Source organism: Pyrus communis, chromosome 4, assembly GCF_041283825.1.
Source record: "Pyrus communis isolate YQ-2024b chromosome 4, ASM4128382v1, whole genome shotgun sequence".
NCBI classification, from domain to species: domain Eukaryota; kingdom Viridiplantae; phylum Streptophyta; class Magnoliopsida; order Rosales; family Rosaceae; genus Pyrus; species Pyrus communis.
Window position 1 is genome coordinate 15581502 of NC_142568.1, and position 11458 is coordinate 15592959.

At 38.5% G+C, this 11458-nt stretch overlaps 1 pseudogene; it reads right to left on the reverse strand.

The window, feature by feature from the left end:
- Positions 1-2725: 2725 nt before the first annotated feature.
- Positions 2726-3958, reverse strand: LOC148697526 (uncharacterized; annotated as a pseudogene).
- Between the last annotated feature and the right edge of the window lie 7500 nt (positions 3959-11458).

Below are 11458 nucleotides of genomic sequence, written 5' to 3' on the forward strand. Positions count from 1 at the left end.
GTGAGGTCCGTAGAAGTTCAACCATACCCATTTCAGGTAAGGATACCTTCGTTTTCACGTCGAACTTGGGATACCCGATTTTTGTCACTGTTCATGCACACGTTAATTCTTGTGTTTTTGGGAATTTCAAGCTTGTAGGAAGCTTGGTGAGGTCCTTAGTAGGGTCGGGGTGGTTCGTTTGAAGGTTTTGGACGTCGGGATCGTGAGTTACAAGGTTGGCCGGAGTTGGTGGTGTTTTCCCGGCGAGATTCCGTGTGTTTGAGCACTTGAAAGTGGTATGGATTTGTTCCTCTCGTTGTAAGCTTCATTTTGGTACCAATTTTGTAAAATTTGGTTGAAAAACGAAGAAGATATGAAGGTTTGAAATTTTTACGATTTTCCGGCGCCGGCGCCGGAGAAGACGACGGAATATTCCGTCAGTTTGGACGGAATATTCCTAACGGTGTTAACGGAATCTGTTAAAGTTAACGAAATATTCCTGACGGCGTTAACTGACGCTGTCAGCGTGCCAGGCACATGCCTGCGCGTGGTCGGCGTGTGTGGCCGTGCCTTGGCCGGCGCGTGGGGGCGCGTGCCACGGTGGAAAATTTTTCTAAAAATATAGGGATGTTCCTGAGGTTGAGTAGATCACGTTGGTGTATTCATACACCCCATTTGAGCATTGTATGAGAAGTTATTTCATAAGGTTGGTTATGTGCTTTAAAATTAACGTTTTTATAGTTGTTTCGCATATAGGTGATACCTATCCCGAGGACGAGCGCAGTCACTTGAGGCAAGAGGGTTACGACCCTTCTACATACCAGTGAGTGGGCTTTTGGTTTTCCGTATATACCTATATACTTATGTTTTTCCCAGAAATTGATTTGAAACGTTTATACGTTTATATGCCATGCTTATTATTTGCCATTTATTTACGCATTATGAGTCGCATATGTTTATATATGTTTGGTGCTGCGAACGCACAGGTAAGTGTCAGGTGAGTTATGATTTATGTTTACATTCAGTAGTGATTTGAGATGCATAGAAAGCTCATAATCTGCACCCCCAGTGTTAGTGCTCCCCCCCAGAGTTGGGCACAGTCCTTCACGTGATGTTTACCTCTCGCACCACACGCTCATCTTGGATCCAAGTTAGGTGCATAGTCCTGTCGTACAGACCACTTTAGGTGGTTCTGACTCGTAGGTGACCCGCGATTATTCGCCCAGCCTTCACGTGATCGTAGCACTTGAGCGTACTTATATTACACCCAGGCTTATCGTACATACCACTTTAGGTGGTTCCGACTCGTGTTCAGGTATAGTTAGTGAGATGGAGATTTGAGCTCTAGATTCAGTCGTGCAAGTCACGTTAGGTGACTCCGACTGACAGATTACATGACATTGATTTGACTTTCCTGAGCACTTGCATTCTATTTAGAGACATGTGACATGGCATATTTCGGAGCATGATTTATATATATATATATATATATATGTATATTCTATTTTTCTGGGAAGTATACAGGTTTTACGGCGAGGGGTTAGAATCTTGTTTATGAAATGGTTTTTGGAAAGCTTTGTTTTTGCCCACTCACACTTTTGTTTTGCGCCCCTCCAGGTTCTAGTTGGTTAGCACTCTTGGTGGCTTCCCGGAGGATTTCCCCGGCATATCTGATAGATTATTACCAGTGTAGGACCACCTTCAGGTGTGCTTTTGTTGTGTCGTTTTCTCCCGGACTGCATTAGGTCTTCATGCTCTAAACTTTATGTTCACACTTACGTTTGCACATGTTTGTTATTACTTTGTGTAAAGCTGGATTTTATTTATTCGTACTATTTTTATTATTATTTTATTAGCTTCCGCACTGTGCACATGGTTACGTCACTTCCACGTGACGGCCAGCATGCCCTAATCTCGATCGGGGTGTGTCACAAACAATATCCAAACCATTTATATAAAATTAGTCTAATGAAACTGAAGATTTTGAACACAAAACCAAACGAAACTGGTTTGGTATAAGATCGTTTTTGTACAATTTCAATATTTTGATTTTAAGTATCCACTCCTAATCAAACGCTTAACTGTTTTACTTTATATTTGATCATTTTTAAGTACAACAATTTATATAAAAGAAAACTAATGAAGATGACTTCAAAACTTTGAATTTTAATATAAAAAAAATCATATATATGATAAGGAGAAGAAATAAAAAAGAAGAAAAAAACCAAAAAACAATCCAATCCAATCGCATGTAAGCACATGCCAACCAATTCAAATATCAAATCAAAGCCTCTACTGTGAGTAGATAGAACCGATAAGAAGACTAAGGGCTGGTTTGGTATTGTTGTGCTTTGAAAAAGTATGCTTCTGCTGTGCTGTGAGAATAAGCAACTGTGAAATAAAGCAGTAGAGTGTTTGGTAAATTTTTTTGTAAAAGTGCTTTTGGAAAAAAAAAAAAAAAAAAAAAAAAAAAAAAAAGCAGTATGATAGTGTTTGGTAAACTTTTATGTGAAACAGTTATGACTGTATGAAATGACCAAAAAAGGTATAATACTAGATGTGCTATTAATTTAATTTTCTTAACAATTAAAGATGAATTACTAAATATACTTTATTTTTAAAAGAAAAATATTTGTAAATTTTATCTTAAATATTAATTAGTATGACAAACTACTTCAATTGAAATATTTTAGACTGAATAGCTAGGATTCATTAGTACAATATTGTTAATGTACTTGAAAGTAGTCTAATTAGATGCATTCATCAAACTTACTGCTATTCTATTTCTTAATGTTTCTATCTCATGTGATCCTTCAACTTGATAATTTTCGTATTTTTCATCATCATCATCACTACTATCGCTCTCTTCACAAAAGTCTCTGGGGTCATCAAAATGATGATTACGTTCAGAATACCTCCGTATGTAGTTATGAAGAGCCATTGTAGCAATGACAATCTTCACTTGCTTATTGAACGGGTACTTAGGCATGTCCCTTAAAAATGCCCATCTTTTCTTCCATACCCCCAAAAGTTCGTTCAATGATGCTCCTAAGAGAAGAATGCATGTGGTTGAATACCTCTTTATGACCCATTAATTTGGCACCCCTACGAAAGTCCGGGAGATGATATATTTCACCTTTATATGGTCCCAAATATCCTTTCATTTGTGGGTACCTCGCATCTACCAAGTAATATTTTCTGGCAATTGAAAATTTTGTTTTGTATTGTAATAATTATACAAAGCAAGTATGTAAAATGTTATAATAAGTATAAAGATTACCATTTGGAGGCTTAGAAAAGTTTAAATTTAGATTTCGTAGCACGGATAGAAAAACCATTCTATCATGTGCAGTGCATTCCCATCCGCCACAAGCAAATGTGAATTGCATGTCAAAATTACATGCATCCATAACATTTTGAGTCGGTATTCCTTTCCTACCAATGTATGGAACTTGATTCAGAGGTGGTATTGAAGCCTCAATATGTACTCCATCTATGACACCAATACAATCCTAAAAATAATAACATAGAAGAAAACTGTCAACCTACACTTATAGTATGCAAACAAGTTAGAAGACGAGTCAAACGTTACATTAAAATGAGGCATGTACCTTGTATCTCTCCTTATTTCTTGGGGAATGCCACAAAACTCCAAATCCATTGGTTTGATAATATTTATTGTCATCTTACATACAATATCCAACATAGCACCAAAATATCTACTAACAGTCTCACCAGAATGTTGAAATCTCTCTTGCGCTAATCTATTTTTCACACTATGTCCCAACATATGCAAAAACATTCCTAATATTTCAGTTGCACTCATTCTCCTTGAACCTTTCAATCCATAATTAGTTTGCAAGTCATTGGATAATCTATAAAAGACATCTTTGTTCATCCTAAACATTCTATAACATCACACATCATTTTCTTGTAGTACTTCCATCAACCAAATATTACCTGTTTGGGAAGAATTCATACATGGAGTTTTGTGGACTTATTTTAAATAATATGTACATGAAGGCAGGAATGAGCATACACAGTACATGAAAGCATACACAGTACACATGGAGCCACCTCATGCTTGGCCATAACGCCACTAATCAAATAAACCTGTGATTGAAATCACATGGAGCATAATGTTCCAAATTCCAAATTATTGCAAGAAGTAACCAACTCAGTAACCAACAAGAAATTTTATATTCACCCAAATCATAAGTTTGCAATCTAAGCAAATTAAGGCTGTTATATTGAAGACTCTGACATGGATGAATAAAGGGTACTTGAACAATACCCTTGAGACGCCAAGTATCTTTTTTCAATTGTTCCCTCCCCTACATCTCTTATCATTTGCCCTGCTTTTGTCTACTTAGAATATAAAGGCCAAATCCAGTCTACTGGTCTCTCTTTGTCATCACATTGTCAAAATTTGGACCACACTTCGAAAGCTTAAACTTGATCATTTTTCATGTTCTTAACTTGGTTTCACCCACATTTTCCCGGCAAACAAACAGCACGAAATGAACCATGTGAAAAAACAAACCCACATTGCAGGAAACAGGTAATGTGTTTAAGAAACAAACAAACAGAGTACATAAACAAAAATAAATAAATAAGGGCAGAAAAAGAGGAGGAGATTTGGGTTCTTACAGTTCACCAAAGCAGAGTAGAGAGACAGCAACAGATTGAGATTGAGACTGAGAGATAGCAGTTCGGATGTTTGTGTTGTATATAAGCTAAATGGTGGGTGGAGACGGAAGTGTCTTGGAAGTTGGAACGACGAAAGCAGCAGCTTTATTGAGTTCCTAAATATATAATTCAAACAATTAAACTACTTAGATTTGGAGCAACATAATCCTAAATATATAATCCAGACATATATTTAGAGCAACACCATCGTTGTCAATCAAATGCTAAGAACTGAAATTGCTTCATGAATCTCATGATAATAATTAGAACTTTAATTCAAACCCCAAAACTGAAATTTAGAGAATTAATTCAAACCCCAAAACTGAAAGTTAGAACATTAATTCAAATACCGAAACTGAAATTGCTTCAACGATGGAAGAGAGAGAGAGAGAGAAAGAGAGAGAGTTATGTTTACCTAATCGATGACATCGAGCTTGTGTTCGCCTTCACTCGTTCTTTGGTTGTCAAATAAACCCTGTTTTAGAAAGCCCCAAAAAAATCAGTTCATCATCCATGTTAGCTGCTAGAACCAAACCCTGAATTAAAATTAAACTGCAAAAATAGAAGCAAACTGAGAGAGCAGCCAAACCCTAACCTAACTAAATTAAATTAATTAATTACAACAAATATATTCAAGCAAATCAAGTACCTGGTTGCTCGGTCTGTGGCGCTGAGACTGAAGGAGAAAGAGGAAAAGGAGGAGGAGGAAGAGGTGCAGCAGCAGGCAACAGAAGGAAGAGGGCGTGTGGAGAGAGTGTTTTGCGAGAGAGCTTGCGAGAGAGAAGAGTCTGAAAGTGTGAGGAATCAGGAGAAAGGAGGGCAATATTGGCAAATTGAAAAATTCATTAACAAAGTTACTATAGCTTCGTGTTTTTTCACAATAAGCCACTTTTTTAAGTTGCTTTTTGCAACTTCCATTTTTTAGCTTTTTTCATCTGAATTTTTGAAATAAAGCTGCTTTTAGGGTGTTTACCAAACACCAAAAATTCTTCCAACTTTTTTTTTCATATCAGTTTTTTTTAAAATCACCTCAACTCCAAATCATACCTAACTTGCAGTGCAAAAATAAGTAGTGGGAGTAGTACAATAAATGATGAGATGGAATGAATGGATGAAATAAATTATTTTTTAAACATTCATTTGCCGTGAGAGAGAGTGAAGCTTCAATGGCTTTTTTTCTTTTACAGAGGGGGAGAAAGAGAGAGAGATTTCTGTTCACGTACAAAAAGAAGGAAAAGAAAAGTAGTAATTTTTTAGGGATGTCCAATTAATCTGTCAAGTATGAACCTTTAATTTTATAATTTTTTTAATAGACAGATAGGTAATATCTGTCATGTAAATTTTGATTGACTGGTAGTGTACACCAAGACTGCCGACACCATCTATGGAGTTTTAGCTTAAAAACCAAGCCTCTACAATGGTGGATTCATGAGTTTAAAAATCTAATGGTCACGATTCATCCATTAATCAGTATACCAACTAACGAGAAAACACAACTAATCATTTGTATCTAGTTAATATTGATGACATGCTTTCTCCAAGTTTATTTTTCATACCATTGGCCACTAATTTCTTGGCCCCCAAAACCTTAAATGCTAGTTTGCATTTTCCAGTCAAGCTTCGTCTATTGTCCATTGTTTTCTCTGCCATGGTTAATGAAATAATGATAGTACTAGTGTTTAGTTTAAAAAATAGTTGGTATTTAGTTTATGAAATAGTGGTAGTACTAGTGTTCGATTTAAGAAATAGTTAGCTTTCAGTTTACGAAATAGTGATAGTATTAATGTTCAATTTAAGAAATAGTGGTAATACTAGTGTTTAATTTAAGAAATAGTTAGTGTTTAATTTATGAAATAGTGATAGTACTAGTTTACGAATTAATGATAGTGCTAGTGTTGAATTTAAAAAATAGTCAGTGTTTAGTTTACGAAATAGTGATAATACTAGTGTTCAGTTTAAGAAATAGTCATGTTCAATTTAAGAAATAATGATAGTACTGGTGTTCGGTTTAAGAAATAGTCATTGTTTAGTTTAAGAAATAATATTCAGTTTAAAAAATAGTGATACTACTAATGTTTGGTTTAAGATATAACCATTGTTTAGTTTAAAAAATAGTGTTCAATTTAAGAAATAGTGATAGTACTAGTGTTAAGTTTAAGAAATAGTCAGTGTTTAGTTTAAGAAATAATGTTCAATTTAAAAAGTAGTCAGTGTTCAGTTTAAGAAATAGTAACAGTATTTGTAATTAGTTTAAAAAATAATCACTGTTCAGTTATAGAAATATTCAGTGTTTAATTTAAGAAATAGTAATAGTTCCATGATGAAGTTTTAGAAATAGTTAGTGTTAAGTTATAAATATAATCAGTGTTCAATTCTAGAAATAATATTGAATAAAATTGACTGAAATGAGAATCATTCTCTATACCATAAAAATTGCATGTCGTAAACAGATACAGTAAAAATTCTTACTGGGAGGTTATGACTCCTAATATTTAATATATCTCCTAATACCTTATATTGGAATTGAATAAACAAAGCACTATAAAGAGAATATTCACTGGAGGGAGATATAAATAGGCCAAACAACAATTATAGGAAAAAGATCTTTTAGATCTCTTTCCTTTTTTTTTTTTTTTTATCAATTCCCTAATATCATATCGTAATCTTTACACCATCAGTGTTCAATTATAAAAATAACTAGTGTTCGTATTGTGGAGCCAAAAATAATTACAAGGTGACACATGGATTTTTAGATAAAGGAGGACAAAAATACCCTTGAGGCATGATGGAATTCCTACGCGCAAGCAGCAGACAATCATCCCTCAACTAAGTCAAAAGTGCCCAAAGAAGGTAACAAATTAAAAATTATTTCATCCTTCCTCATTCCATATTCTCTACAAAGCAATCATTCCATAACCTTCAAAACATTCCATAAAAATTAGGTTAATTGGTTAATTAATGGATTTATTTCCAATTAATCCATTAATCACCAATTAATCACCCATTATACCAATTAATCACCCATTACACAAATTATCACCCATTACACACCAAAAATACCCTAAAGGGCCGGCCACCTTTTCTCCAAAGTGGACCGACCATGCTCTATATATTGAACCCCATTTTTCTCTAAAAAGCTAGGTCTTCACTCTTGCTAAAATTCTCCAAAACTCTCAAACACTTTTCTCTCTAAATTCTAACTTTGGCATTGGAGATTCTTCGCCCAAAGCGCACCCCCCCCCCCCATTCTTCGTGGGCGCGTGAGGCTCTTGGCCTTGACCTAAAGTGTTATTTGTTTTGTAGGTGCAAATTTTGTCCAAGATCAAGGAGGAAGAAATTTACATCCACAAATTGGTGCTTTCATTGAGAGTTAAAATTCACACTCGTAGAAGACTCTCGCATAAAAAGGTTTTTTCTCTATTTTCTAGTCCACTTGTACTTTTCGTACGTTTTTATTATTAGAATTTTTTTATTTGCAAAGATTCCTTGATAAAACGAAAAAGTGAAATACAATGGCTAGAAATTTAGAAAACTCCATGAGTGAAAATTCCAATATTCAAGAAATGGGACCGTGGCGATCCACGAGACTAAATGTGATCCTTGGGGAGCGGCACCACCACCACAAGGTTCCACCATGGGAACCACCGCGGTGGCCATCAACGGCGAGGTCCATGGCACCATTACAACGGCCCGAGCCGTGCCATCAAAACAAGCCTAAGCCATGCCATCCAAGGCTCATGGCACCAAGGCCATGACCCAAGCCATGTTATTCCAAGCCCAACGCGAGCCCAACGTGTTGCCAAGCCAAGCCCTAGCCTTGCACCCACATGTGCCACACGCCGAGTAGCCCACTCCCGTGGCCCAACCTGCTCTCATAACCCAGCCTGCTCTCGTAACCCAGCCTGCTCCCGCAACCCAGTCTACTCCCGTGGCCTTCCAAGCAGCCCAAATTGGTCTAAGACTAGTTCAACCGTCCCGGCTCCAAATTTCCAGACCGATGATCAAACCGGGAGCATTTTCACCATATTTTTCTGTAGATTTGACATTTCCCAGCTTAAATCTCGCTCCCAAAGTCTACCACACTTGCACTGCTCAAGGAGAAACATTCATTCCAAGCTCTTCCAATCCAAATGGCAAACAACACTTGTCTCGACAAGTCATAGAGTTGACGAGTGTCCTAGCACAACAAACGACCTTGGTGAACTAACTCTTGCAGCGCACGAAGATGCAACATGTTCCAAACGAGGTGTCCCAAAGAATGACAAGGGTAGACGAATAACCTCTCCAGCAGCGTCTCAACAAGCAGACACTCGACCTACGACGAACCGAGCGTTTAGGCATAGTACATTCCCGATTGGGCCCCCGAGATAGCGTATACTCTCGTCTTAGCGTGTGAAGAAGCGTGCATTTTCGACTAGGCCCACGGATGAGCATACACTCACGATTGGGGCCACACTCCAATAATCAACATGAGCAGCCTTCCAAGCGAAGTGTTCATTTGCGGCTAGGCCCACAAAGAGCATTCTCTATATCACATCGGGGTAGGCAGCATGACAGGTGGAGAGAAGCAGTCATTCAATCTGGCTCAAGTTCAACCAGCAGCCTGCAAAATCCCTCGCTTGCTAAGAATCCACCACATGCACCGCTGCCGCGGCACAGACGAGCCGAGCACGTAAAAGAGCAGCCTAGACTAGCAGGTCAAGACTGGGGCAGCTGAGAGCTCTGCCACTCCCAATAAAGGCAAATTTAGGAAGAAGTAGAAAGGCTCCTGACTGAGCAATTGCACAATTTCCCGCGCAACGAAGCTATTGACAATGTGCTCCGATAAAACATGACTAACATGAGCGAGTTATCTTTCAATGATAAGATCGAGCAGACATGACTACCCCATATAGATTGCTGGATATAAAGACTACTTCTGCTCCGACAAATGTAGCAGCTCAACCTAATGGCACGCCAGGGGCAGACAAGTACCAAAAGAACACACTAAGCCCAACTACCAAGAACCGGGGGTAGGTTAAGGATTATTTCGGTTGTCCCAGCAATCCAGCTTTCTTCAGCTACACTCACGACAATGATTTCCATGCTCCCCAGTGCGAGAGGGTAAACCAATTCCCCAACACCCAAAAGGGTATGCTCTCCAGTGTGAGAGGATAAACTAATTGCTCTCCAGTGCGAGAGGATAAACTAATTGCTCTCTAGTACGATAGGGTAAACCAATTCCCTGACACCCAAAAGGGTATGTTCTCTAGTGTGAGAGGATAAACTAATTTCTCTCCAGTGCGAGAGGATAAACTAATTGCTCTCTAGTGCGAGAGGGTAAACCAATTCCCTGACACCCAAAATGGTTTGTTCTCCAGTGCGAGAGGATAAACTAATTGTTCTAGTGTGATAGGGTAAACCAATTCCCCGACACCCATATGGGTCTGCTTTCCAGTGCGAAAGGATAAACTAATTGATCTCCAGTGCGAAAGGGTAAACCAATTCCAGCTCTCTAATGCGAGAGGATAAATCAATTCCCCGACACCCATATAGGTTTGCTCTCCAGTGCGAGAGGATAAACTAATTGCTCTCCAGTGCGAGAGGGTAAACTAATTCCCCGACACCCATATTGGTCTGCTCTCCAGTGCGAGAGGATAAACTAATTGCTCTCTAGTGCGAAAAGGTAAACCAATTCCAGCTCTCCAGTGCGATAGGGTAAACCAATTCCTCGACATCCATATAGGTCTGCTCTCCAGTGCTATGAGGGTAAACTAATTGCTCTCTAGTGTGAAAGGGTAAACTAATTCCCCGACACCCATCTGGATAAGCTATTCAATGTGAGAAAGTCACATGGCTCAAAGAATCGAATGCTTGAAGATCGAGTAGGAAGCAAAATGGTCAGGAGCAGTAGCCATTTTTGCACTTAACAATTCGCTCATCTAACACTTCATCTTTAGCAGCTCCAATTTTGGCAGTTCCATCCTTGACTGCTCCATCTATGGCAGCTGAGAAATCAACCTTAAGTAGTTTCCTCATTTCCGACAGGCAGCCCAAACTGTAACCCATGCCATGCCATTTCCTCAGCCCATGCCGAGCCAACCCTTAACTTCAATCAAGCCGAGTAGCACAAGCAATGGCCTCTGCCACACCACCTCCTTGGCCCATGCCGAGCCGACTCCTGGTCCCTGCCAGCCGACGTGCCGCACAACCCCGACGGCTGCCCCACGACAACACTATCCAAGAAAAATTAAATTTTTCTTACATCGGTGCGGCACGGAGAAGACGAAGAAAGTAACAAAAAATGGTCCTTTGTACGGGCAAGATGTAGAAGATTACTAGAGGATGGGGAACAAATATCTTCTAAGCTCTCTCTCTTGTAGGGTAGAATAAATTGCTCTTCAAAGTTGATTTAATAACCCACTTAAGGTGAACTTAAATAGGTTTTGAGAGAAATTTATTTCCCTTTCCTAGAAGGATCTAATTTCCTATTAAAGAGGGAATCTACATCAAAATAGGAAGTAGTCTTAAGTTTCCTAAAGCAAGAAGAACTATACACCTACTGCCCTTTCCTGCGAGTAGCCCAATAGGTGTGGGGGCATTTGTGGAGCAAAAAATAATCACAAAACGACACATGGATTTTTGGATAAAGGAGGACAAAAATACCCTTGAGGCATACTGGAATTCCTACGCGCTAGCAGCGGGCAATCATCCCTCAACCAAGTCAAAAGTGCCCAAAGAAGGTAACAAATTCAAAATTATTTCATCATTCCTCATTCCATATTCTCTACAAAGCAATCATTCCATAACC